Below are 27,781 nucleotides of genomic sequence, written 5' to 3'. Positions count from 1 at the left end.
AAGATTTTAGGCTAATAAATTGATAGGGGGGTTGATTTAATGATTTTTGGGGTTTTTGGTGGCAATTGGAGGGAGTGCAATTCAGGGTGCGGGGATTGAGCACAGTTTTTGCAGGGGGATCTTTGGGGCAAGGTAGGAGTGAGCGCTGATGCCTTAATCTGAGATGGATGATCAAGGATGATAGAGGAGGAGCTAAAGAGGGCAAACAACCATTTTGAATCCTCTCTAGACAGTAGAAAACATAAATATTGAACAAACTAAAAAGATGAGCATGTCAAAGCATGAAATTCAAACTTTACCACTTCATCTGTCCAATTAGAAGCAAAAGAGAGATGTGGAATACATAAACAAACTTACAAGAACATGTAGAGAACACACCATCAACACATCAATCCACAAGAATCCACAATGATGTTTGCAAAACCCTGGCCTTCCTTTCCTTAAATTGCAGAAATAGATGTACAATACACAATAAAGCTTTCTCCCACAAGAGTCCAACCATGAAAATGAGCAAGAGAAGGCATAATATAGACCATCTAACTCCTTTCCCCACCTCTAGGGGTCGAGCTCAGCTTCCCAGGAGCAGTTTGAACTGATTCTAAACTAAGCACTAGATAATAGGTAGTCAAACAACTTGCCTCTATTACTTAGCTAACTCATCCATGCATTAATTATTCACTTTTTACATCAAGGAAGCTTCTAGAAGGGTAAAGAGAGATAAAATCTATCAATGTGCCATGAAAATTATACATTCATCCATCATCTACAAGTAAAAATCATCAACCGAGGTGAAAACAATGTTTTCTGGCCTGAAAAGTCAAAACTGCCAAATTCAGCTCGAGTGGTCGCGCCCCCTGCTCGAGTGGTCGCGCCCCTTGGCAGCAACTTTTGAGTGGGTTCCACTGGTCCAAATCAGATGCAAGATAGCTCATTGGAAAGCTTGGTCTGTCTACTTTCCATCTCAAGTGGAATTTCTGGATTTGGAGTTGATTTGACCCCTCAAAAGTCAATTCTCCCAATGTCACTTTCTGCAACTCAAAAAGTGGGCAGAAAGTCAAAATTTTGATGTATTTTGAGCTTTTGGAGGCCCAAATCTCAAAATCAAGTTGACCCCAAGTATAGGTAATTCTAGTTTTTGCATGCCCTTTCCAAAAATGTCAACTTTTTGTGATTCTGAGCAGTCCTCCCGAGTGGTCACGCGCGGGGTGAGACCACTCCAACGACCAAAACCTGTAAATTGCACAAAAAATTCACAAATGACAAAATTTTCTCCAAATTTCTTGAAATTTGGGCTGGGAGTCCCCAATCAAGTACCATGCTCAATCAAAGAGGCTTTGGCCAAAGTTTGGAGTGGATCGGGCGTTTTCCTTCGTTTTTGTGCTTTGGCCAACCGTCCTTGGAGCACCTTCGTTCTCGCCGGTATTTTTGACATTTCTCTCAAACCATGACACCTGTGTAAAACGTGAAAGAGGTTTTTCTTCCTTGGCATGTTTTGGACAAAAACCTCTTTCAGTTTTGCAAAATTCATCTTTGATTGCTCAGAAACATCATTTGAGTGAAACTTGTCCCGATGTGTGAAACAAGGGATTTTGTCGAAATGGAGCGAAATGAAGGGGATAGGGGGCTTCTAAATTCTTGGAGAAATTTTTGGGAGTGGGGAGGGATGTTAGGAAGCAAGGGAAAGTGGAATCTCAGAGATTGAGTGAGGGGAAGGGGTCGAAAAGGGCAAAACACAGGCCCAACCTAGAAAATTGCCAGGTTGTAGCTAGAAACTAGGGTTTGTGCAAAAATGAGGAATTTGGCGGATCTAAGGGATGGGAAGTGTTTGGTAAGGTACTTTAAGGATAGGGGAAGGTGTATGAACATCAGGAAACAAGTTTTGCCGGTGATTTGACCATCCAAGAGAAATTGCCTTCAAAACCCTAGGAGAGGGAAATGACCTTGCCTGGGTGGCAACTGAAGCATGGACAAGGTGTGAAATGACTCATTAGACAATGACATGATAATGACAACCCTACGAATGATGATAAACTCAGCTGAATAATGACATGGACCGCCATTTGGGCAAACCCTAGACCTAATGCCTAGTGACCAAATTTTGCTTGAAGACTCACTGAAATGACAAAATTTGACCTTGACACTCTGAGACCACTTTATAAGAGCATATTTGATCACTGGAGGAAGGCTGGAAAGACTGACACTAACATTGGCTCCAATGGGGATGGTAGCTCCTTGGAGGTGCCAAGAACCTTAGACATCTGGGAGAGCAGACTAGTGCTTGCAACCATTGGGCGATGGAGTCATTATTTACACCTTTGACACAAAACTTTGACACATTTATTGAATGAAAACTTGACTGAAAACTGACTGAAACTTAACTGGAACTTGACTCAAACCGACTCGATGACAAACTGAAATAAATTGAAAAAACTCACTCAATAGACCAAACACAAATGACTCATGACTGACTTAAAACAAGACTTTACAAAGCTTTTTGAAGGGCAGCAGTCCATCAAGATTTGGAATCATGATGACAACCACCGGTGTTTCTTACAAGACAATATACATCAAGCTATATCAAAATGCCAATGCAACCAATCAAGCAAATGCCTTTTTGACTGATTCTCCCAATCAGATCTCATGACCAACAATAGATACCGGTAACCGGGCATCCAAAAACATAGCTGAACATGATCTCCTTCATCACTGAACACTGCAATAAACACTATCACTGCTGGCTGCAACAAACTTGCTAGAGGATCGTGAAGAACATGAAGATTTTCCACTGCCACCTCCTGCTGAAAGAACAAGGTGTCTTTTGCTTCAATTTCTGATCTGCCTTCCACATGTGCTTCGGTAAAATTATGCTCATGGGCTTCAAAAAATTCTGAACAAGTAGGTGAGCAAATCTCCTCTTGAAATAACATTTCAACACATGAGACATATGAAGAATCTGAATGGAAATCCTGAATGCTATAATCTTCTATGGTGTGAATGTGCTGTAGGTCATCTTCATATGATATCACAACCAAATTATCAAGTTCCTTATTACATTCTTCAATCATAAGGAAAGAAACTTCAGCTGATTCTTGAAGTGCACCAATGACATTTCTATCATCTACCATAAATTCATCCAAAGGAACTGTTTCACTTACTTGAATGAAGATGTCATCTTGCTTTTCATGAACTGACTGAATTACCTCCTCATGCAGGCTCTGTTCTAATGGCATGAGAACGTTTGGATCAAAAACTTTGTCCATGATCTCAACAACAAAACTCTCCTTTTCAGGATTCGGCACAAGGTATTCTTGGTCACCATGATCTGAATTTTGATCTGAAATAGCTGAGTTGACTGCATTACATTCTAAAATTGACTCTTGGCTACCTTGCACGCTGTCTTCTTCTGTGGGCAGATCGAAAACAAGCTCTTCTCTTTCATCAATTACAACCATATGGCCATCTTCAACCTGCTGATCCTGACAAGTATCTTCTAAGATTTCTATGTGCTGCTGAAACGGCTTTTCATACAGAGCTTCCATGATCTCTTCATCCATGAAATTATCGTCTTCATAAAACTTCTCAAGGCTTTCAATAAAACTATAGGCATGCTTGCAACAGTCTTGAACTAAATTCAATGATGGATAAGAGTCCTTATATCTTTCAATGAACATAGCATGAAAATCCTTTAAACAATAAATACAAGCAGGAGGCAAGCTTTCATACCATGATTGGGCTTTACCTTCCAGAGTGGCCAAGAATATCTTCATCAAGCAATCTTCAGGAAAATCCACCTTCAACTTGCGAATATGCATATGAAATCTAACTAGATGAAGAGCAGCATCCTTCTTACCATCATCACTAAATGTAGGCAAATTCCTTGACCAATCTACCTTCGGAATTTTATTTGGAAAACCAGGGATGTGATCTCGGCTCAAGGGAGCGTATCTTCTTGCAATCCGATCCATCGTGAAAAGCTCAAAGCTACTGATCTCTCTGCAGTGAAGTCACCATGAAGCATAGGTTGCTGGATTTTTCAGTGAAGGAGTCGCCAAGTGAATGTTTTCAGCCTTTCAAGTGTCTGATCGTTGTTCACCATCCACAATCAGATCTGAACTTGATACATGTACTGGGGTAAAGAGTCAATGAAGCGCTACGTTCACAAGCTCACGGAGATTGACTGAAGCAGCGTTTATCTAGTAACGCTGATGTAAAACAAGAGCATTTTCGAAGGCTACCTGGCGTAACTTCAGGCTCCGTCTAAGACTTATGAAATAACACATCAATGAGCAAAAGATCAATTTGTTCTTCCCAGTATGGTCGCCACTATGTTAGCGCTTGGAATTCACCTAGGCTGAGATAGACAAACTCTCAAGGCTACATCAAACCATTTCACCTCGTAGCTAGCCCTACGAGGTATGAGAAGGCTCTCTCGGGTCAGATTTGATAGATCTTTCAATATGATTAGGCTGACCAATTAAGAATAAAGATTTTAGGCTAGTAAATTGATAGGGGGGTTGATTTAATGATTTTTGGGGTTTTTGGTGGCAATTGGAGGGAGTGTAATTCAGGGTGCGGGGATTGAGCACAGTTTTTGCAGGGGGATCTTTGGGGCAAGGTAGGAGTGAGCGCTGATGCCTTAATCTGAGATGGATGATCAAGGATGATAGAGGAGGAGCTAAAGAGGGCAAACAACCATTTTGAATCCTCTCTAGACAGTAGAAAACATAAATATTGAACAAACTAAAAAGCTGAGCATGTCAAAGCATGAAATTCAAACTTTACCACTTCATCTGTCCAATTAGAAGCAAAAGAGAGATGTGGAATACATAAACAAACTTACAAGAACATGTCCCCACTTCATCTGTCCCCACTTGGTTGGGTGGATGATCCCCACTTGGTTGGGTGATAGATGTATGTATAGAGCCTTTGATGATAGGAAGGTCAGTTATGATGTATGAGTCATGGTTCTTCTTGAAGAACATCTTTTTGTAGATCTTGCCTACAGTCAGGGGGAGCATGGCCAGCACAGCAGAGCAGAGATTTCAGCATGTACTCAGGGGGAGCATAACCCTTTGCCCTTGATGACAAAGGGGGAGAATGACTTTGAGGATCTTGGGGTTGCCATCAAGTCCAAAGGGGGAGATTGTTGGCATTATGACACAGGTTTGGCGCTATGGCACAGGTGTTGTCCTTGATGGAAACTCACTCTGGTGACAGATCTCAGTTCAGGCTCTCAGAATGAAGGAAAAATATATATACGCAGGTTCATCGTGACCAAGCCGCGTATACACGCGGGTTAGACGTTCCAAAGATGCGTATGCGTATACACGCACTTTCACGCAAGGAAAAGCGCGTACATGTGGGAGAACTTATGTTTGGTCCGTGGTATTTAGTCCTTGGTATTTGAACCTATGGTTTTGGACCATGGTATCTCATCCGAAGTGTTGATCCCAAGTATTGGGTCCATGGTATTGATTTGTTATGGTTTTGGACTGTGGTATTGTGAAAGGCCTAAGACTATAAAAGAGGAAGGAGATCATTAGGCAAGGTTATGATCTGAATTATTGAATATCTGATAAAGTGCTAGATCTGGAATACTGGTGATTAGGGTTATGGTGCAGAGCTGGATCTGAACGAAGGAGGAACCTAAGCGCAAAGAAAAGGATAAGTTCTATTGATGGGTCAAAATCTTAAGGCTTGAGTAATAGTATCTTTGTATGATTTTGATCTGTTATATGTGGCGCACGCTTGATCTATAAATCTAATAATCTGGGTTAACTAATGTCTGAATATTTGAAGGAGTGAATTATCTTTATAGATCTGTACGCAGGTTCAGTGAAGCGAAGGCGCGTATACACATTGTTTCTGTAAGTCAAAAGTGCGTATACGCAGGTTGGTCTTAACACAGAAGCGTATGCACGCAGATTTCTGAATATTGAAGTAGCGTACCCTCTTAAATTATGTTCTAGCTACTTCTATTGATTACTGTAGTGATCTGGGTTCAAAATTGGTGTATGGTTACTGTTACTGTGTTCTGGGTACAACTGTCAGAGAAGTGTCTATTTGATTCAGTTTTAATTGGTGAAAAGGAGATTGTTTGATGTAGAAATTCTTGATGTTTGATTGATGTTATTCATGGATCCAATCTGAAAATTTATGAAACGTGGTCCCTGGAAGAAAGAGAATGTTGTAGCCTTCTGTAGGTCAGCACCTACGTACTAGTACCTGAACTAGTACAAGAGCTAAGGGGGTTGTAGCTCCTTCAAGGAGAGGCCGGAGAACGAGAGAAGGTTGTAGCCTTCTGCAGGTAGAAGCCTGCATACTGGTATAAGTCTGCACCAGTACAGAAACATTGTAAAAGGAAGTTTCTAATTAAAAGAAGATAGAGACGAATTGCAGCAGGTGGTTTTCACCCACATTGGGTTTCCACCTTATATCTTGTGTTCTTGTGTGTGATTGTCTTCTGATTTGTTTTACTATTCCTGGTTACTGTTTATATGATTCTGATGCACAGATTAATGATCAACATCTGTAGAATAAATTAAATTATAAGTCTGCATGGTATACGCTGGTTTCCTTATCTGTAGTTGCGTATATACGCAGTTTTCACTAACTGAAGTAGCGTATATGATCTAGGTGTGAAAGGAAAAATAATTGACTTGATAATACTGATTCACCCCCCCCCCCCCCTCTCTCAGTATTATTTCCAACAGATACAAAGAGCAACACCTTCTTTAGAGTAACACCTTCTTTAGAGTAACACCACAATAATTGGAAAGAGTAAAAGGGCTTTGTGACATAGTGGGAAGTAAAATTATGGCAACAAGGAAGTCTACCTCTCATAGCTATAAAGATGGAAGTGTTGTTTCTCCTAGCCTTCCACAACCTACAAGAGTTACACCACAACAATTGGAAGAAAAAAAGAGAAAAAGGGCTTTGTTACAATTCTGATAGCAAATGCACTAAAAGTCATAAGTGTGCTAAGAAGAAATTATTTTACATAGAGTATGAAGAGGAGGAAGAAAAGGATCAAGAAACATCAAAAGAAGAGGATATATGCCAGGACCCAACCCCAAAGATAGAAGAAATGAATCAGACCATATCTTGTAAAACATTGGCATGAATTACCACTCCTCAAACTATCAAGATAGAAGGACATATCAAGAAGAAAAATGTTCAAGAAGTGAAATATCACATCGAGCATCAAGAAATGAATCCGACCATATCTTGTAAAGGATTGGAAGAAATTACCACTCCTCAAACTCTAAAGATAGAAGGACATATCAAGAAGAAAAAGGTTCAAGCAGTGAAAGATCACATCGAGCAACAACAACAAGTTCTCCAACTTTTAAAGGATAATGCCACTTTGGTGCAAAATTGAATGAAACAACAGGTAGATCAACATCGTAGTGGAAAAAGTTTTGATGTAGGTGATTGGGTATTTTTATTGCTACATCTCAAGCAAGCTATTTATGAGAAGGAAATGTTGGCAATACTACATGCACTTAAAAAATGGCGACCTTACCAAATGGGAAGACACTTCAAGGTCAAAATGGATCATGATAGTCTTAAATACCTTTTAGAACAACTATTATCTTTAGAAGAATAGAAAAAATGTGTCACAAATATGTTGGGTTATGACTTTGACATCATCTATAGAAAATGGAAGAAAATTTTTGTTGCAGATGCACTCTCAAGAAAGGATGATGATTTGGAAGCATTGTTTTGTGCTATTTCTATTATCCAACCATATTGGATAAATGAAGCAAGGGATGAATGGAAGAAGGATGAATAAGTATGGCCACTTATTCAAAAGTTGCAAAAGATCCCAATTCAAACAATATTTCCAGAAATTGAAGAGGAAGGAAAAATCATATTGGAACCTGGAGTAGTCACAGAAACAAGAACCCGACAGCTACGAAATCAATCAATTTCAGAGTATCTCATCAAGTGAAAGAACTTACCTGCTGAAGATTCCACATCGGAGGACAAGAAGTTTATACAAAAGCATCAAGAACAACTCAAGCGTTGAGGACAACACTTTTTGAAGGAGAATGGCATGTTAGGCCCCTATACTACTAGTGTAACCCTTTATTATTATTAGTACAACCCCCTATTATATTGATGTACCCATGTAGCGCCCATATTGTTACTATTGTGCCCCATAGAAGCCCACTATTGTTATTATTGTGCCCTTACATTATTATTGTTCTGTCGGCTCTGATTATATTATGACCCCTTAGACTCCTATATATAGAAAGGAGGTATTTTCATTTGTATCATCGATGAATTGTTCATTTATGTAATGTAAAGGAGGTTGCCCTCTCGAAGAGGCTGAATTCTAAGGCACTGATCTATCTTTTCTATCTTTTTCTTGAGCTGGTTTCATAACAAAGGTTGTAGCCTTTTGCGGGTAGAGGCCTGTGTACTGGTATAAGACTACACCAGTACAAAAATTGTAAACAGAATTTTTCTGATTATTAAAAGAAGACAGAGATGACAGCAGCAGGTGGTTTTCACCCACATTGGGTTTCCACCTTATATCTTGGTGTTCCTATGTGTCGCTTATGTCTGATGCTTCATTCTGCTTTTACTGCACTTTTTAATGAATTCTTGATATACCGATTAAAGTTCAATACATGATAATTTGGGTAAATCAAAAGATCTCTGCATGTATGCTAGTTGCATTAAGTACAGTTGCGTATACATGCTAGTTCAATGAATTGAAGTAGCGTATACAGATCAGTTTTGAAAATTTAATTATTGATCTGATAATACTGATTCACCCCCCTCTCAGTATTATTTCCAACAATTGGTATCAGAGTAGGTCCTTCAGAAGAAGCTTGATCGCTTGAAGGAAGATCCATCATCATGAGTAATCATGAAAGCGGGGGATCCATCAGACCGCCAATCTTTGATGGGAGCAACTTTGTTTATTGGAAGGTAAGAACCAAAACCTATCTTCAATCACTTGGAATGGATGTTTGGGAAATCGTTGAAGGAGGATATACATTTCCATCAGCAATTCCTACAGATACGACATGTAAAAAGCAATATGAAACCAATGCCAAGGTTGTCAATACATTGTTGGGAAGTCTATCACAATCAGAGTTTGTCAAAGTTATTCAGCTCAAACCAACCAAAGAAATATGGGACAAAATCATTCTAAGCTACGAAGGAGACTCTCAGGTAAAATGTGTTAAACTACAAAGTCTCAGAATTCAAAATGAAACTCTTAAGATGCACAATGATGAAAGTATAGCTAGTTAGTTCTTACGTATAGATGAGATTGTTAATGGTATGAAGAATCTGGGTGAAGAAATAAAGGAAGTTACCTTAGTTGAAAAAGTTTTAAGATCCTTATCTGCTAAATTTGAATCAAAAGTATCTGCCATAGAAGAAAAGCAGGATCTATAGACTATTACTATGACACAGCTTCACGGAATCTTAATTGCCTTTGAGATGAGAAAAGGAGGTCCATTAGATATGAGAGAAGCCGCATTTAAAGCTTCAGCAAAAGGAAAAGAAGAACTCAATGAATCAGGACATATTTCAGAAGAAGAAGAGGAAGTAAAATTTGTTAAGAAGCTTCAACGGGGTTATGGAAGATTCAGAGGTAAACTACCTTTCAAATGTTTTTCCTGTGGTAGAGTCAGTCATTATGATACCAAATGTCCTCATAAAGATAAATATGATAAAGGGAAGGAATCTGCAAAATGGAATAGAAAACAAAGTGTAAGTAAAAAGAGCTACTATACTCATGAAGATAGTGATGGTTTATCAAATAGTGATGAAGATGAAAATAGTAATGACTATAGACTTCTGATGGCTTATGAAGATGATGATTTTTTGGATGCTTTAGATGAAGATGACCTTTATGAAGAAATATCTAAACTCAAAATCTGTTTAGAAGAAAAGAATATGATTATAGATACCTTGACATACCAACTTGCTGAAAGAGAAAAACATAATGAAAAGCTAGAATGTGAAATTGTGGGTCTAAGAAAGGATCTTGAGAAAACAAAAGCTCTCAATCTTAGATTTGCTAAAGGATCAGAAACCTTAAATGAAATTATCAAAGTGCAGCGTTCTCCTCTGATAAAGACAAGTCTTGGATATATTGAAGAAGCATCTCAATCACAAAAGCCGTCAACCTCCACTAAAAGCTATCTTTATGCAACAAAGAGCAGTGAACAGTTTGACAATCGTTAGCAAAGGCATAAACCAGATCACCAGGTAAATCAGGCTCAATTTACTTCAAGGATGAACAAAAACCACAACCAACCTCAGGTAAATCGTACTTAATTTGCTTCAAAGATAAATATCAATAGAAACTACAATCACCAAGTCAGTAGATTCGATAATCGCAGGAACTTCTTTAATGGTTAATGTTTCTCATGTCATAATTTTGGACACAAAGCTGCTCAATGTGTTGCCTACAATACCATCATGACTAGAGAAGCATAAAATCAAAGGAATGCGACAGGGATCAAGAAAAGTTCCTATAATAACTTTTCTCTTCTTGAAAATAAAATAGAGTGCTCAATCTGTAACAACTTTGGCCATGAAGAATCTGAATGCAGGAGTAAATTTTGGCAAATATCTCAAAAGGAGAAAACTCCATTAAATCCCAAAATATGGAGAAAGAAAGAACCACAAACAGAAAGATGTGGTATAGCCTTGTATGTAGAAGGACAAGAAAACCAGTGGTACATCGACAGTGGATGCTCAAAACACATGACAGGTGACAAAGAAAAACTACACTCATATAATTCCTTAGAAAAGGAAAAGAGTGTCTCGTTTGGAAACGATACTCCTGCTGTCATAAAAGGTAAAGGCTCTATTTTCTTGAAAGAAAAGGTTAAAGCTGGGAATGTTATGTATGTTGATGGCTTAAAGCATAACCTGTTGAGTGTGAGTCAAATGTGTGATCAAGGAAATGAAGTAGTGTTTCGATCAAATGGATGTGTTGTTCGTGAGCTTGATACAGGAGAAACCGTGATCAAAGGTACAAGAACTCCAAACAACCTATACATTCTCAAGGGAGGACAACAACAGTGCTAGCTAAGCAAAAATGATGAAAACTGGCTATGGCACAAAAGATTGGGACATCTAAGCTTTTCTCAAATAAGAAAAGAATGCAGATTCTAGGCTATTCATGATCTTCCACATATGAATGTTCCTAAAAATACTATATGCAAATCATGTCAATTCGATAATCAAATCAGATCTCACTTCATCGAAAAGGAAGGGTCAGCTAGTAAGCCTCTTGAACTTGTTCATACTTATTTATGTGGACCATCAAGGAATAAGTCACCTCGTGGAGAAGAATACTTTATATTGTTCATTTATGATTTTTCCAAAATGTGTTGGATAAGTCTTCTAAAGCATAAGATGAAGCATTTGAAAAGTTCAAAGCCTTCAAATCTTTGGTTGAAAATGAATCAGATCGCAAAATCAAATGCCTCAGATCTAATTGAGGAGGGGAATTTACCTCGGATGAATTCTTTGACTTTTGTGAACAACATGGAATAAAAAGGCAGTTCTCCACTGCAAGGACTCCTCAGCAAAATGGAGTGGTAGAAAGGATGAACAAAACTGTTCAACAAATGGCTCGTGCTATGCTAGATGAATCTGGAACTCCTGCAACCTTCTGGGGTGAAGCTGCATTCGCCGCCATCACTATTCTCAACCAAGAAAATGTTCGGGTAAACAACACTCAAACTCCTCATGAACTTTGGTATGGTAAGGCTCCTACTGTAAAATACTTCAAAGTTTTTGGAAGCAAATGTTACATCAAAAGGACTGATGAAAAACTTGGTAAGTTTGAACCCAGAGCAAATGAAGGTATTCTTCTTGGCTACTCTTCCCGAAGTAAAGGATATAAATGTTATAATAAAAGACATGGGAAAATTATTGAACATATTGATGTTGTGGTTGATGAAGCATGCAAAAATCCAAAACAGATAAAAACTAAAGATTATGACAATGAAGAAGACGAGGATCATTTTCCGACATCAAATCACACTGATTCCAAAGAAGAAACCAATGAAGCACTAGAAGAAGAGATAACGATAGAAGAAAAGACTCCATCTAGGTATGTTCAGAAAAATCATCCAGAAACTCAAATTTTAGGGGAAAAAGGGGCAAGTGTGCAGACAAGAAGAACTATTGCCGAAGCCTCAAGCTATCTAGCATTACTATCTTCCATTGAACCTCAAAATGTAAATGAAGCATGCAGAGATGAATGTTGGGTCAAGGCCATGAATGAAGAACTTGAGCAAATTGAAAAGAATAATACTTGGGAATTAGTTCCTAGACCTCATGATAAGAATATCATAGGAACCAAATGGATATTCAAAAACAAGCTGAACGAAAATGGAGAAGTTATCAGAAACAAAGCCAGACTCGTTTGCAAAGGATATGCTCAACAAGAAGGTATAGATTTTGAAGAAACTTTTGCACCTGTTGCTAGACTTGAAGCCATAAGAATGTTTCTTGCTCTTTCTAGTTTTCAGAAATTCAAAGTATACCAAATGGATGTAAAATCTGCCTTTCTTAATGGAGACTTAGAAGATGGAATCTATATTGAACAACCAGAAGGAATCATTCTTGGAAATGATGCAAAACTTGTATGCAAACTCAGAAAGGCTCTCTATGGTCTAAAACAAGCTCTAAGGGCATGGTATTACCGTCTTGACAAATATCTCCACCAACAGGGTTTTTCAAAGGGGTCAGCAGATAGCAATCTATATACAAAGATGGACATTGATAAATTGCTAATAATTGTTGTGTATGTTGATGATATCATTTTTGGTAGCAATGAAGAATCCATGAGTCAGAATTTTGCTTCAGTAATGCAACAAGAATTTGAAATGTCCTTGCTTGGCGAGCTTACCTATTTCCTTGGCCTACAAGTTCAACAAAATAGAGATGGTATTTTTCTCTCACAAACCAAATATCTCAAATAGATCCTGAAAAAGTACGGCATGGAAGACTCTAAACCAGTATGTACCCCAATGGTAATAGGATGCAGTCAAATGATGAATCAACAACAGCACATCAACCAACTTACAGATCCATGATTAGCAGTCTGCTTTATCTAATAGGTACTCGACCAGACATCATGCATGCAATGGGAATAATTGGAAGATTCCAAGCAAATCCAAAGGAATCACACCTTCAGGCAATCAAAAGGATTTTCAAATATCTTCAAGGAACACAGAACTTTGGTTTATGGTATCCTAGAGATACAGATCTTACACTTCATGCATATACAAATGCAGATTGGGCAGGAAGTGTTGATGACAGAAAAAGCACTAGTGCTGGTGCATTCTATATGGGTTCCAGGTTAGTGTCTTGGTTCAACAAGAAACAAAGTTCAATTGCATCATCTACAGCTGAATCAGAATACGTGGCTGCTGCATCTTGCTGCACACAACTACTTTGGATGATGCAAACCTTGCAAGAAATTCAGATCACATGTAATCCACCCATCTCCATTATATGTGATAATACAAGTGCCATCAGTGTTTCAAAGAATCCAGTCATGCACTCCAAGACCAAGCACATACCCATCAAATATCATTTTCTACGTGAACAAGTGCTTGAACAAAAGGTTAAATTGAAGTATGTTCCCTCCAAAGAACAGGTTGATGATATATTCACTAAACCACTGCCCAGAGAGACATTTGAATGTCTTAGGCAAAAGATGGGAGTAGTAGTTGCATCGTCCTGTTGTTAAAACCTATTTTCTTCAGAGAAAAATGGTTATACGCGAGTTTCATAAAGCGTAGTCGTGTACATATGCGGGTTTCTGTAGGTACAGTTGCGTATATGTTGGTTTAAAGAAAAGCAGTGGGACAGACTCGGGAAAAAGGGGTCTGCTATGGTTCTGTCATTTATCTGCTCTGTTTGATGATGGTCTCAATCTGCTGATAACATGTGGAAATATATTGGTCCTCTTTAAGTTGTTGATAACTTGATGTATATCTGATTCATGATGATGCTTTGATATCTCTTACTGACATATGCAATGATCAAATCTGACAGTGAACAGGTGGAACAGGTTTAGGGGGAGAACATGGTTGATGATATTTTGGGAACTAACGATGGACATATATAGGTTGCTGGTCTAGATGTTGTTGATAGATGCTACTGATGGTGCAGATCATATGATAGTTATTGATGACTATAATGGTCTTGTTTATGATGTTTGGTCTCTGTTATATATGTCATGTATATCTTGAAAAGACCTAATTTGTAACCCCATTATGCATGGGATAGATGATGTAATGTTTCTTGTTTTTGACATGTATAAACAATTGATATATCCCCACTTGGTTGGGAGATGGATGTATGTATGAGTCATTGGTGATAGGAAGGTCATTTGTGATGTATGTATAGAGTCATGTTTTTCTTTTAGAACATCTTTTTGCAGACTTTGCTTATGCTCAGGGTAGCATGGACTCGATCATGGGAGCTCAATCAGCACACTTCAGTGTATCAGAGAATTCAGCATGCACCCAGGGGGAGCATGACCCCTTGCCCTTGATGTCAAAGGGGGATAGTGACTTGGTGTGGTTGTTGCCATCAAGTCCGTTGGGGGAGATTGTTGGCATCATGATGTATGTGTTGTACTTGATGGAAACCCACTTGGAGCATAACAACTCACTTGTATATGGTAACTAGATGAATCTACTGAAGAGATATCAGATGTGACAGAATGCATGACAATAATGTTTACAAATGTGATAAAATGTAGGGCAGATTCAAGGAATCAGTTCAGAGGGCAACTCACTCAGATGAAAGATCACAATATAGCAGGTAAACATCAAATAATTACAGATCAATCTTCACAGAATGAAGAAAGAGATATATACGTAGGTTCACCATTGACCAAGCTACGTATACACGTAGGTTCACTGTATACAAGCCGCATATATGTACACACGCACTTTCACAGAAGGAAAAGCAAGTATACCTTGGAAAACTAAATTTTTGGTCTGAAGTATTTGGTCCATGGTATTGGTCCAAGGTATCTGGTCCGAGGTATTGACCCTACGTATTTGGTCCAAGGTATTGGTCCTAAGTGGTTTTGGTCCATGGTATTGAGAAAGGCCTAAAACTATAAAAGGAGGAGAATATCATTAGACCAGGGTGTGCAAGTATCGAATATCTGATGAAGTGTGAGATCTAGTATGCAGGTTATTGGGTTATGGTGCATTGCTGGATCTGAACCAAGAAAGAACCTTAGCGGATGATGAGGGATCAGATCTAATGATGGATCGAGATCTTAAGGCGTAAAATGAACTATCATTAGGTGTTTTTGCTCATGTATATTATAGATCTGAATTCTGACGCATATATTATTTTTTAAATGATATGATCTGGATATAACTAAAGTCTGGAATAGCTACATAATTTTGAATTTATATTTGCAGATATATACGCTGGTTGGCTTTGAGGAAAGCACGTATGCACGCAGGTTTGACACATGGAAGTAGTGTATACCTTATAAAATATGTTTTAGTTGCTTCTGTTTGATGTTACAGTGTTTTGGGTTCTGGCTTGGGTTCTGGTTACTGTATTCTAGTGACAGCATTCTGAATGATCAGATTGATAGGTTGTCAAAGTGATTGATTGATTCGGTTGTGGTTGGTTCAAAAGGAGATTGGTTGATGCAGATATATTTGATGATTGAATGATGTTGTTTATGGATCTAGTCTAAAAATTTATGAAACGTGGTTGCTGGAAGAAAAGAGAAGGTTGTAGCCTTCTGTAGGCCAGCACCTACGTACTAGTAAACATATCAACTAGTACAAGAACTAGGGGGTTGTAGCTCCCTTCCAGTAGAAACTGGAGAACGAGAGAAGGTTGTAGCCTTCTGCAGGTAGAAGCCTGCGTATTGGTATAAGATTGCACCAGTACAAAAATTGTAAACATAATTTTTCTCATTATTAAAAGAAGACAGAGACGACAACAGCAGGTGGTTTTCACCCACATTGGGTTTCCACCTTATATCTTGATGTTCCTGTGTGTTGCTTATGTGTGATGCTTTATTCTGCTTTTACTGCATTGTCTAATGAATTCCTGATATACTGATTAAAGTTCAATACATGATAATTTGGGTAAATCAAAAGATCTCTGCATATACGCTGGTTACATTAACTACAGTTGCATATACACGCTAGTTCACTGAATTGAAGTAGCGTATACAAATCAGTTTTGAAAATTTATTTATTGATTTGATAATACTGATTCACCGTCCCTCTCAGTATTATTTCCAACAATGTATTATTAGGACAACCATACTTTTGATATCCCAGATGACCTAAATATAGCTTAACATGAAATTCCCTGAAGAAAATATTCTTGAGTTCGTTGTTGTCTGGTGCATAGATCCTATCCGTAAATTTGACCAAACCATCTATCGTAGGATGATAATCCACATCATGTTCACCTGTACCCTGCTACTACGAATTGTGATTAACCTCCCTTTACCTGTAATCCTGTTGTCCTACCTGTAAGATATGATCCTATAAATCTGTCCCATAAGAACTCATAGCTGCTATGTGATTTACCTACACTCTTCTTCTAAGTGCATCTGCAACCCTATTCTCTTTACCCTTGATGTACCTGATCTCAAAGTCAAACTAACTGAGCATAGTTGTTACATAGTATTTTGTCACACTTCCCATCCCATATCCTAAAGCGTCAAAATGATGAAAACTATCAAAGTTTACTCACCATGAAACACATACAAAAACATCCTTGAAGAATAGAAGAAGAGTTGCCTTGAGAGAATTCTAGAGAAATTTGCCTGAAACCCTAGTTTTAAGGATCAATGCGCTTTGCACCAATGCTGGTCCATCACGATGGCTTATTACAACATGTTGACCTAGCGCTACTAGCATGAATTTTGATATGAAAACCTGCACTGAACCTTTTTTGCTAGTCTTTCCTAAAGTGGAGGAGAAGCTTTGCTTGCTAGAATCTTCAAGAAAAACGAGATGGATTTTGTTGGATAAAGATATGGTCGAGCTTTGCTATTTTGTGTCCTTGATCCTTCCTTTAGGGATCTTCCCCTTGATATGTGGAACTTCCTCCCTATTTTGTGGATCCCTAACTCCCTCTCCCTTCCATCCCCAAATGGTTGGTCATTTCTTGCCTATATTCCTATAGTGAAACTATGCCGAAATGTTGCCCATATAACTACGGAGAAGGAGTAGTTGAATGGTCTTGGATTGGACTTGGAATTGCACTACAAAGGAGGTCTCCAACATCAAGGAAATGGTTGTATGCTTCCCTTTTTGATTCATTAATAAATACATCTGGCGTTTACTTTCCATAAGTGTCTAAATATTTAGCCATTTAGAATGATGCTCCTTGATCTATCATGTAGTTTATCTTTGAATTATACTATGTATGCTCTTGTATATTTTGTTGTCTTTTGATCTCTTTGGCAGGTATTCAGACATAAGGAATAGCGTGGAGTGAGCCTAGAAGCTAAGGGATCGAGATCATCATCAAAATTTGAGTGCTTAGCATCAGAGTGAGGTAGGTTTCTCTCTCTCACTTTGCATTTTTCAACATAAAATAGGAAATCCTACACTATTTTGTTCGGTTTGAGTTGCTAGATCCTCTCATAGGACTAGAGAAATCGCTTCTATCCGTAGAAGGGATTGTCTTCACAACATTAGCCAACCACCTAGGTTCCCGAACATTCAGATTAGTTTGGACAAACAAATATCTCTTCCCACTGTGATCTCTCATCAACACAAACATCCTACCAAGAAGATAGTGCCTCCACACCTTCAATGCATGAATGATCCCTACCAACTAAAGATCACGTGTCACACAGTTCTGCTCATGCTCATTCAGTTTCCTTGATTCATGGCATATATCTGCCCTTCCTTCATCAGGACACCACCAAGTCCTCTCTTGCAAGCATATCTACATAACACAAACTATTTATTTAGATCTGCATTCTTTAGAACTGGAGCATTTGTCAACAACTGTTTCAACTATTCAAAGCTAGCTGCACATTCCTCTATCCATTAAAATGTCTTCCCTTTTCTCTGAAAAGATGTCATAGGATAGGTAATCGGTGAGAAGTTCTTGATGAACTTCTTGTAGTAACATGTGAACCCGATGAATGATCTGACCTCATCGACATTTCTAGGAGCTTCCCATTCCATGATATCTTCGATATTTTCTAGATCCACTGCTGCACCTTCCTTAGAAACAACATTTCCCAAGTATTGTACATCTGTCTCAAAGAAACTCCATTACTAAGCCTCGCATACAACTAATTCTCTCTTAGCAATCTCAATACAACTGATAAGTGTTTGACATGTTCTTCCTCATTCTTAGAATATATCAATATATGATCAACGAATATAATCACAAAGTTGTATAGATAAGGACACAAAACCCTATTCAACAAACACATGAAAGTAGATAGAGCATTAGTTAGACCAAAAGGAACTACAACAAACTCATAAGTCCCATACCTGGTCCGGAAATCAGTCTTGTAGATGTACTCTTCTTTGATGCATACCAGATGATATCATGATGTCAAATCGATCTTCAAGAACATCGTTTCTCCCTTAAACTGATCAAACAAGTCCTCAATCCTAGGCAACATATACCTGTTCTTGATGGTTGCCTTGTTCAACTATCTGTAATTAATGCATAACCTAATGGTACCATCCTTCTTCTTCACAAAAAACATTGGTGCACCCTAAGGTGACACACTTGGCCTGATATATCCTTTGTCCAACATTTCCTTCAACTGCAACTTCAGTTCCACTAACTCTAGTGTGCTCATCCTCTATGGTGTCTTTGATGTTGATGTTGCCCCTGGTACCAAATCAATAAAAAATTCCACTTCCCTATGAGACAGAAACTCTAAAATATTTGTTGGGAACACATCCTAAAAATGTTGCAAGACTTGGTCCCTTTTCAAGACTTCTTCATCCTCAACATCCTTACCTTTATCATTGGAAATATGAACTACAAATAATACACACCCTTTCCTGCAACTATGATTTTCCTGCACAATTGTAACCATTCTAACTGATGTTTCCTTCTTCTTACTGGGTAACATTATTTATTCTCCATTGTCATCGAAGAACTCAATAGCCTTCTCATAACAATCCACCTTAGTCTTGTGAAGATATAATCAATCCATACCCAGAAGCATACTGTATGATCCTAATGGAAGTACATTCATATGTGTTGATTTAGGAATTCCATTCAAACCAATTGAAAAATCTCTTACCTAATGATGAACTCTTTTCTTAGTACCTATAGCCAACTTCACCAACCAAGATTTTGGATGCACTTCTTTTCTCAAACCACACTTATCAACCAGGGTAGGGTTAACATAACTATAATTATATCTAGGGTCTATCAAAATAGAAACAACTTGATCACAAAGCTTACCATTCATCTCAATAATATATTCTTGGTGATTTGCCTGCCTGTTATCCAATTCTGCATAGATCCAAGGAATGCTCTGCCCAACATCCCCAACTGTCTGTGCCTCCTTAGCACTGTAGATATGAGGCCTACCACCCTGATATGATGGAAAATACTTCTTGTATGCTACTTGCCACATATCCAACATTGCAACTATCTCCAACCATCACCTCTGTTTTGCTACTCTTCAGGATGTGACCTATGTCCCTTCTCAACTGCATTAAACTTCTTGTAAGGAGAAACATTTTCTTTCTCACCTGCATCCTGAGGTATTTTTTGCTTTGGTGGCCATTTACCCCTAGTATTTTCATTCCCTTTCTAACCTTGCGTAGATTTGGTATTACTCTTTGATTTCTCATAACAGTGCTTCAACTTCCCAATTACTTTTTCGAGCGACTGAGGCTCATCATACTCAATCTGATGCTTAAATTCTAATAGTAATCCACTGACAAATATATGAACTTTGGCTTTCTCATCCTTAATATACATTACATACCTCAATAAGTCTGAGAACTTAGTCATGTACTCCTCATTTGTCATCGATCCCATCTTTAGCTCATATAACTCCTTAGCTTTATTGTCATAGTACCTCTCTGACAAGTACTTCTTCCTAAAGAGTCTATTGAATTCATGCCAACTTAACTCCTTTGTACTGATGTATCTGACCCGCTTCATATCTTCCCACCAAATGTTTGATTTCCCTTTAAGACTGAAAATAGCTATTATGGCATTCATGTTCTCTGTGTAATCATGCAACTCAAAGAATTTCTTCATCCCAAGCAACCATGCCTCTACATCTTCTAGTTTCTTCAGCTCTCCATCAAATGTAGGTCGTTTGGATTTCTTGAACTCATCTAGTAAATATCCCTTGTCATTCCTCCTGCAAGGATGATAGCGAGGATGACCATGATACATGTTTGAACCAGAACTAGAGTAGAACCCATGTCCACTACCTCTCATATCAAGTGTATCCAAGAACCTGCCATCTCTAACCGTGTCATCTCTATCTGGCCTATGACCACCATGAGACCTACTACCATATGCCCCATTAGTCATGTCCTCTTGTCCATGATTGGTTTGTGGTTTTCCATGTATTTGCAAGTCTAAAAAGCTATGAAGGATGACTGCATTGACCTCTGCTTTTTTCTCGTGTGCCTTGGAAAGTCTTTCATGTGACTGAATGATCCTGTCATTATCTGCTTTGCAACTTCTTATCTCTGCCTTCATGCTTCTCAATGTGTTTTCTATGTCCAGAGAGTACTCATCTCTTGGCTACTCATTTGATCTATAAGAGGAGTCTTGTGAATTGTAATCCACCATTTTTCTAATCATATTTGAACTTCTTATTCCTGCAAGTATACCATGTCATCTAAACCAAAATATAAACATAATCAACATACCTCAGTGAAGTTCAGGGGAGGCTATCTCGTCTACAAAATTAGTCCATATTAGCACGATACATGTATAATCATAATCACATCAATATATAGACCTAATGCATGACAATAACAATTGTATACCATGACCTCATGCACAAAAACCATAAGCATGATAGTGCATGCATAACAACCACATAGACAACTAACATGCATGTATCACAAACACATTCCACCCATTCATTCCAAGTATTGAACCATGGTTTGATACCAATATGTAAACACCCCTCCCATATCTACCCACTTTCACTAGCCTGCCAGGGTAAACACGATTTGAGGGCTACTATAACATGACTCAACCTCCTAAGTACAATTAAGGAATTGGAATCGACAACCGAAAACTTTACTAACTTCCCTCAGGAGCTACAAGACCCCCAAGAGCTAAACCACCCGTCCATGTGCCCAAACCTTGAGTCAAATTACTTTTTCACTAACCTAAACTCCCAGTCGCATGCATAAGCCTACATACATGTGACTGTAGGCGTCCTGTTGCATGCATAAGCCTACATACATGTGACTGTAGGCCTCCTGTTGCATGCATAAGCCTGCAAGGGAGCGAATGCAATCTCAATTTCCCATTTTTGTGCCCGCAACTGTGGAATTTGTGCCACCTTTTCAGGGATAGACTCCATATCACTGCTGAAAACTTGATGAAACTTTCGAAAACAAGAAATGACACAAAGACAAAGCCTCTGACACAAAAATTGATCAAGGAATTGACCTAACCAGGCCTAACCATGAAAAACGTCTTGTGAAACACATTGAGAACATGTAATCTACAGGTCATGAATGCATATCTGAACATAAAGGTCTGATTCTTATCTAAGAATCACCAAGAATGTCTAATGACCTCCCACAATAGCTGTAATAACATCTATTAGGTCATGCATTCAATAACCATTAATTTACCAATCAAAACACGATAAGAGCCATAACTAGAATCTGTCATGAAGCCATGCTTATAACAAAAATATAAACATAATAATAACAATGATAGAACATCCATCAAAGCCACATAATAACAAGTATAAATACCCATGAAATACAAGAGGAAAAGAGCTCTTATTAACATATGCAAAAGCCAACTAAGTCAGGGACTTCCACGTACCACCCGACCATATATTGGGCTGAACCAAATATTTCTTTTAGCCAATCACCCCTGTTCCATATTCCAAGAATGAATGTGGGACTCACAACAAAACAACCAAGGCTTCCTCAACCTTTAACATAATCTCACCAAAACCAGTCAGAGGAGTCCTAGGCTCGAAATTCTCACTTATGCAACCAGTCTTTACCGCAATCCCTCCATTTGATCAAGGTGGATGTTGGTGGCCACCCGCCTATCCCAATTGGATGCCCACCACTATCTCTGTTAGTTTCATCTGTTTACTTGATTGTATCAAAATTTAATTTTTTTGGCAGTTTTTCGGGTCCTGGACTTCCAGAGTTGTTTTGAGGACCTAAACGACGTTTTTTTGGAAAATTTTCTCAAGCGATTGCAAAGGCAATCATGTCAGTAGTTGTAGCCCTCAGAGAGATATTTCCAACCAAGTATCAGACACGTCAAGCAAAGATAATATGACCAAGTTATGAGTCCTGGCAGTTGGCTGCCCAACTAACCCCAACGGGGCCCATAAACTCTTGGTGTTACATCTCCTTGGGTTAGTGTTTTCTCTTATTGTTAACGATAAAAAGGCCCTTGAGCCTCATTGTAACTTAGTTAAGAGGCATGTAGTCACCACATCTCTTCTTAGAGATAAGCCACCATCGCCCGAGCTATCTTATTTCCAGTCTGTTTGTAAGCATAATTTAGTATTTTTCTATCTGTTATCACAAAACCAGACCTTGATAGGCTATTGATCAGGAAGACTTTGAGTAACTATTTCAAACCAATCTTTTGGCTGAGGCTTAGCCTCCTCAACCTGAGAGGGCTCTCTCACTGGGTTAAAGATTTTAATTGGAAGATTAGATGGATAACTCTATGGAAAATTTAAACAAAAGTTGTATAAATGGTTGAAATACCAATAAACAAACATTTATTGGGCTATGGAGTCAAAGTATGTTTCAGTACAACAACAATATCAGCTTAACATGGAAGTCAGGGCATAAAGGGTCTTAATATATCAGCAAAACAGAGACATAGTGCAAGGAACACAGTTTATAAACACATGAAGGAAGTTAGAGCATTTTCAATGAATTCTAAGTAACATGTGTTTATACCACTGCAAGTAAGTAAATGAAGAAAGCCATGAGAAAATAAAACATTAAAAGCCCTCTCTAAATCTTGAGTAGTGAAGCCAATATCTCTGTATTAACATGAAAACATACAGTCTGCTACAATAACACAATGTGCTTGTTTCTTTTGAAAATTGCCAACCCTGAGGAATTCCACCTCTTGTCTTTTATAGAGTTATCATTACAATCTTGGATTCCTTGATCCAACTTGAGAGGAATTCGAATTTCCTAGCTTGACACCTATTCATACCTAAAATAGACTATTAATTACAAGTAACAGTTAACGGACTATCTTAGAGTCCTAATACAATTAGGAGTACAACTCATTATTATGATAACAACAACCTAATCTAGGAATCAAATTTGATGCTTGACAACTGCTCCTCCTTAATTTTGACCTTGGTAATGTCCATAACCCTCCTGTTGGCCTTTAATATCTTCTCCTTTATCTGCCCTGAAAACTAGGAATATGTCCCCTGCACTATAGCCTTGGTCTTCAATGATGTTCCTCGAATCTTCTGATGACAAAACTAGCCCCTTTAATCATGTAACATATGTTAAGTTAGCCATAGAACCCTGCTCTTTCCTTTGTGCAAAAATTAAACTCCTTGAAGGTGCATGAAGTAGGTCAATCTAGATGTGCTACGAAACTGACTGTTGTTTTTGTAGCGCAAAACTTTACTTTTCCATATATCCTTTATCCTTTGAGTTTTTTCCTTGCTTGAGCTTTAAACTTTCATAAGTGACCTCCTCACATTCTCCAGTAGCATCATTCTCCAAAAAATAACCGCTTCTTTACTTTGAGAATTGATCAAAACATCAAAACTACACCTACAGTAGTTTCGTAGCGCACTACAAAACTGTTGTGTATGTCAGCTACAACAATTTCGTAGCGCACTACAAAACTGCTGTGTATGTCAGCTACAGCAGTTTCGCAGTGCGCTACGAAACTGCTGTGTGAATCAATTTACACAGTTTTCATCCAAAAATTTCTTTCTAAGGATTCTTTACAGTTGTTCCATTAGGTACATATGCCATATATACTTAACATTCCCCATCCTTGAAAAATCTTCAAAAAGTAATGTCTTTGTTTCAACCAAAATTGTATTAGGGTTTGGTCACTTACTGCCCTGTTCATTTGTGCTGAGGCTGACCTCCAGACTTGCTCAACTGAATTTCAAGGTCTTCAATTTGTATTTTCATCCTCTTGATATTAGTTCTTAGTTTGCCATTGATCCATCTTACATACCTTGCCTCCTTGAGTGCAGGGACAGTCCAGGTAAAGTATTGAGCCTTTTTGCTAACTAGTTGAGGTTTTGAAGCTTTTTCAGCTTCCCACATAGCTTTCATTCTGTTGAAATTTGCCTTCTCAGCTACATGTTTCCTTGCCCCTTTCTTAAGTTTAGCAATCTCAAGATTGGCAAGTTCCAATTTCTTCTTAACTTCCTCATAGCTATTTTCTTCTTCTTGAGTATTGACCACTCGGTTTCTATTCATGCATGGGTGATGGTGGAACTATGGACTCTTCACGAAAACCTGATATCTCCTCTGTTTCATCTACCTCTGGCTCTACCTCTTGTAACCTTTTTGACCACCTAGTTACAGGCCTTCTAGGCTTGAAGACAAATTCTGAAACCTGATCATCAAACTATAATTTTTTAGAGGATTTCATCTTTTTTGACTTTCCCTTACCTAATTCAATGGAGTCTTCTTGGACTAGAGGGGACTCTTCAATGTCACCTGAAGAATATCATTCAAGCTGCCCTTTGAGACTGGGCTTTCATCAGTGACCACTGTTTTACCCTTTTCTTTGGCTATTTGACTTCTAGTTACCCTTCTCTGGACTGTTTCACCAATGGACTGCTCTTGTGCTGCTTCCTTAATTTGAACTTTCTTCTTCTGTGAATGCTGAGGAGTATCTTGAACAGTCAATGGTGTTTCAGTCACTGGCTCCTTAACTTGCTTTCTGGCCTTCAGTTTAACAAACCTGCTTGACCTTGTTGCTGCAAGGTAACTAGTCTCTGGTGATGATATTTCTTTAGCCCTAGGGATAAGTCTTGTTTCAACTCTAAAACCAGACATAAAGAGAAACACAGACCAATCTCTATCTACCATCTGAAGTTCATGCAAGACAATTAATTTAACTAAGCCATGATGGAACAATGAAGTTTCACATGCCTCTTTCTTCAATTGTATTTTATCAGACATCTTGCCTAAACTTCGAAACAAAAAGAAAGGTAGATCTAGAGAGATTATCCCAGTGAAATGCAATAGGAGTTTGAAATGATAAGAATACACCTTGTGGTATCTTCCTTCACAGGTGAAGTACCTTTGTATGCATGAGAGTAGGTTGGCATATGTATCTTTGACATAACCCCTTGGCATTGCTTTAGTTAAATCCGTGTCTACAAATTCTGGCTTCAAGAATATCTTGCAGGGTGCCATTTCAAACTTGAAATTCTTAAACCACCTTTCTTGACCTCTAGGAATTTCTGTCACTAAAGATATAACTTCAGGAGAAATTTGCAAATCTAAAACTCCAACCTTTGTATGTGAACCTGTGAAATTTAAAGCAAATTCCTTGGTCACTTGGTTATGTCCTCCCTGTAGTTTCTCACAGAACCTCCAACAACCTGCATTTTTGAAGGCTTCTTCAACTGACTTATCTTTCGTGAGAGCATCTAAGCCTTCAGGTTCCATTCTTAAACATCGACCTGACTTGTGATTTCTTCTTTCTTCTGACATTTTTCCTTTGAAATCCCTGTAGACAGAAAACCTGGAAGAAAACTGCCTTGCTTAATTTAGGAACTGCCTCGCTTGAATTTGATGAAGAACTGCCTCGCTTGAACCCTGCGGAAGAACTCTGGTTTCTGCTCACCCTGGGCTTGTTTACTCAGACCAAGAACAGCACCAAGTGTCTCTTGCATGAATATGACCAAGATCAACATGAATATGACCAAGATCAACTAACCTTTTTTTGAAATTTAAAATGACTAATGACAAATGACCCCTAACGAATCTAATGATGGATATGAATGGTTGCATGTGAGAGGAAAGGTTCGTGGACTGACACCTGATGATGAAGATTTAACGGATTCTAGTGGATTTGACAGCTAGACATGATTGATCACGAATCCTCAATTTCGTAGTGCATCTAGTGTAAATTCGAGGTTTTGCGCTACGAAAACGACTAACTACGAATCCCCAATTTCATAGCGCATGTAGTGTAATTTCAGGACTTTGCGCTACGAAAACGCCTAGACAGTTTCGTAGCACGTTCAAATTTTTGAAATGACCAGACACATGAAACTTAAAACATGATATGGGATCCATAAGGGGAAAAACAAGGTTGTTGAAATTTATTTGATGATGGAAATAAGACTCTAATTCTATGACTTAAACTCTAAAAACATAAAAATGACTTGACCATGTCTACCACAAAAACTTAAGAACCATGTGGATTGTCCAAATTTTTTTAAATTTTTTTACAGTGATAACACTATCAATGAAATGAAGTGTTTTTCTATTGCATCTTTGTGTTTATTATTATATCTGTAAGTTGTTTCGTTCTTGTTTAAATCTGGATCAATGGTATCAAAGCGGTTTGCTCTTTCTATGTTTTTCTTTGCATGTCTCCAACGAGGTCAGGGTATAGGAGATAGGGCTTGATCTGGTTGAACCATTGCAGGATCAACCTCGCAAACCCCGATGACCTCCCATGGTAGAAGAAAATAAAGATGAGGGGGTAGAAGATCCTTTCAAATTGTTGCTCGAGGAAGCCCTCGAGCGATAGAGGGATGCGATGATGGATAAATTTGCCCAGATCCTTCGACGATTACCCACTGGTGATGCATCTTCATCCAACAACCACTCTGGAGGCGTCACTCCTTTTAAGGTACAAGTTAACTTCGATATTCCCATATTCGAAGACCTGATAGATGCAGATGCCGTAGATAAATGGTTAAATCTATTGGAAGGATATTTTCTAGTTCATGACTTTTCGAATTGGGAAAAGATTACGTTTTCACTTCTCAAAGCCGCCCCACACATCAAGCACTGGTGGGAAACCTACTGTGAACAAAAGGGCGAGAGTGAACCCTCGTTGTTTTCAGCCGCACCCACTTGGAATTTGTTTTGGGACGCCATCAAGGAGCAGTACTACCCTGTTGGGAGCTATGAGGATAAATACATAAATTGGACCACACTGTGGCATGGAAAGGACCAATATGTGCCTGAGTTTACCAATGTTTTTCATACCCTTTGCACGAAGTTGGGTATCAAGGATTTTGAGAAACATTTGGTAATCAAGTACCGTAGTTTCCTACACAGGTACATCCAGGATTAGATGGAGTTCCTGGACATCTCCTCGCTTGGAACTGCGTACCGATATGCTGTCAAGATCGAGCAAAAGTTTAAACAAAAGAAGCGAGACTTTGGATCTGTGAATCTGAAGCAAGGGAAAGGTGCCCCCAAACTGCAGAACCAAGGACAAAGCCAAGGTAGGGTGACCCAAGACAACCCGTCGAAGCCGCAAGAAAAGAATAGCACCACGAAGTTAAATAAGGACACATGAAAGTGGTGTGAGTTCCATAAGAGCCACACTCACAACACAAGTGAGTGTTAGG

Source organism: Pinus tabuliformis, chromosome 9 (genome assembly GCF_031772625.1).
Source record: "Pinus tabuliformis cultivar Carrire ecotype Pingquan chromosome 9, CPIR1, whole genome shotgun sequence".
NCBI lineage: Eukaryota > Viridiplantae > Streptophyta > Pinopsida > Pinales > Pinaceae > Pinus > Pinus tabuliformis.
Note: the sequence above shows the minus strand (reverse complement) of the source record.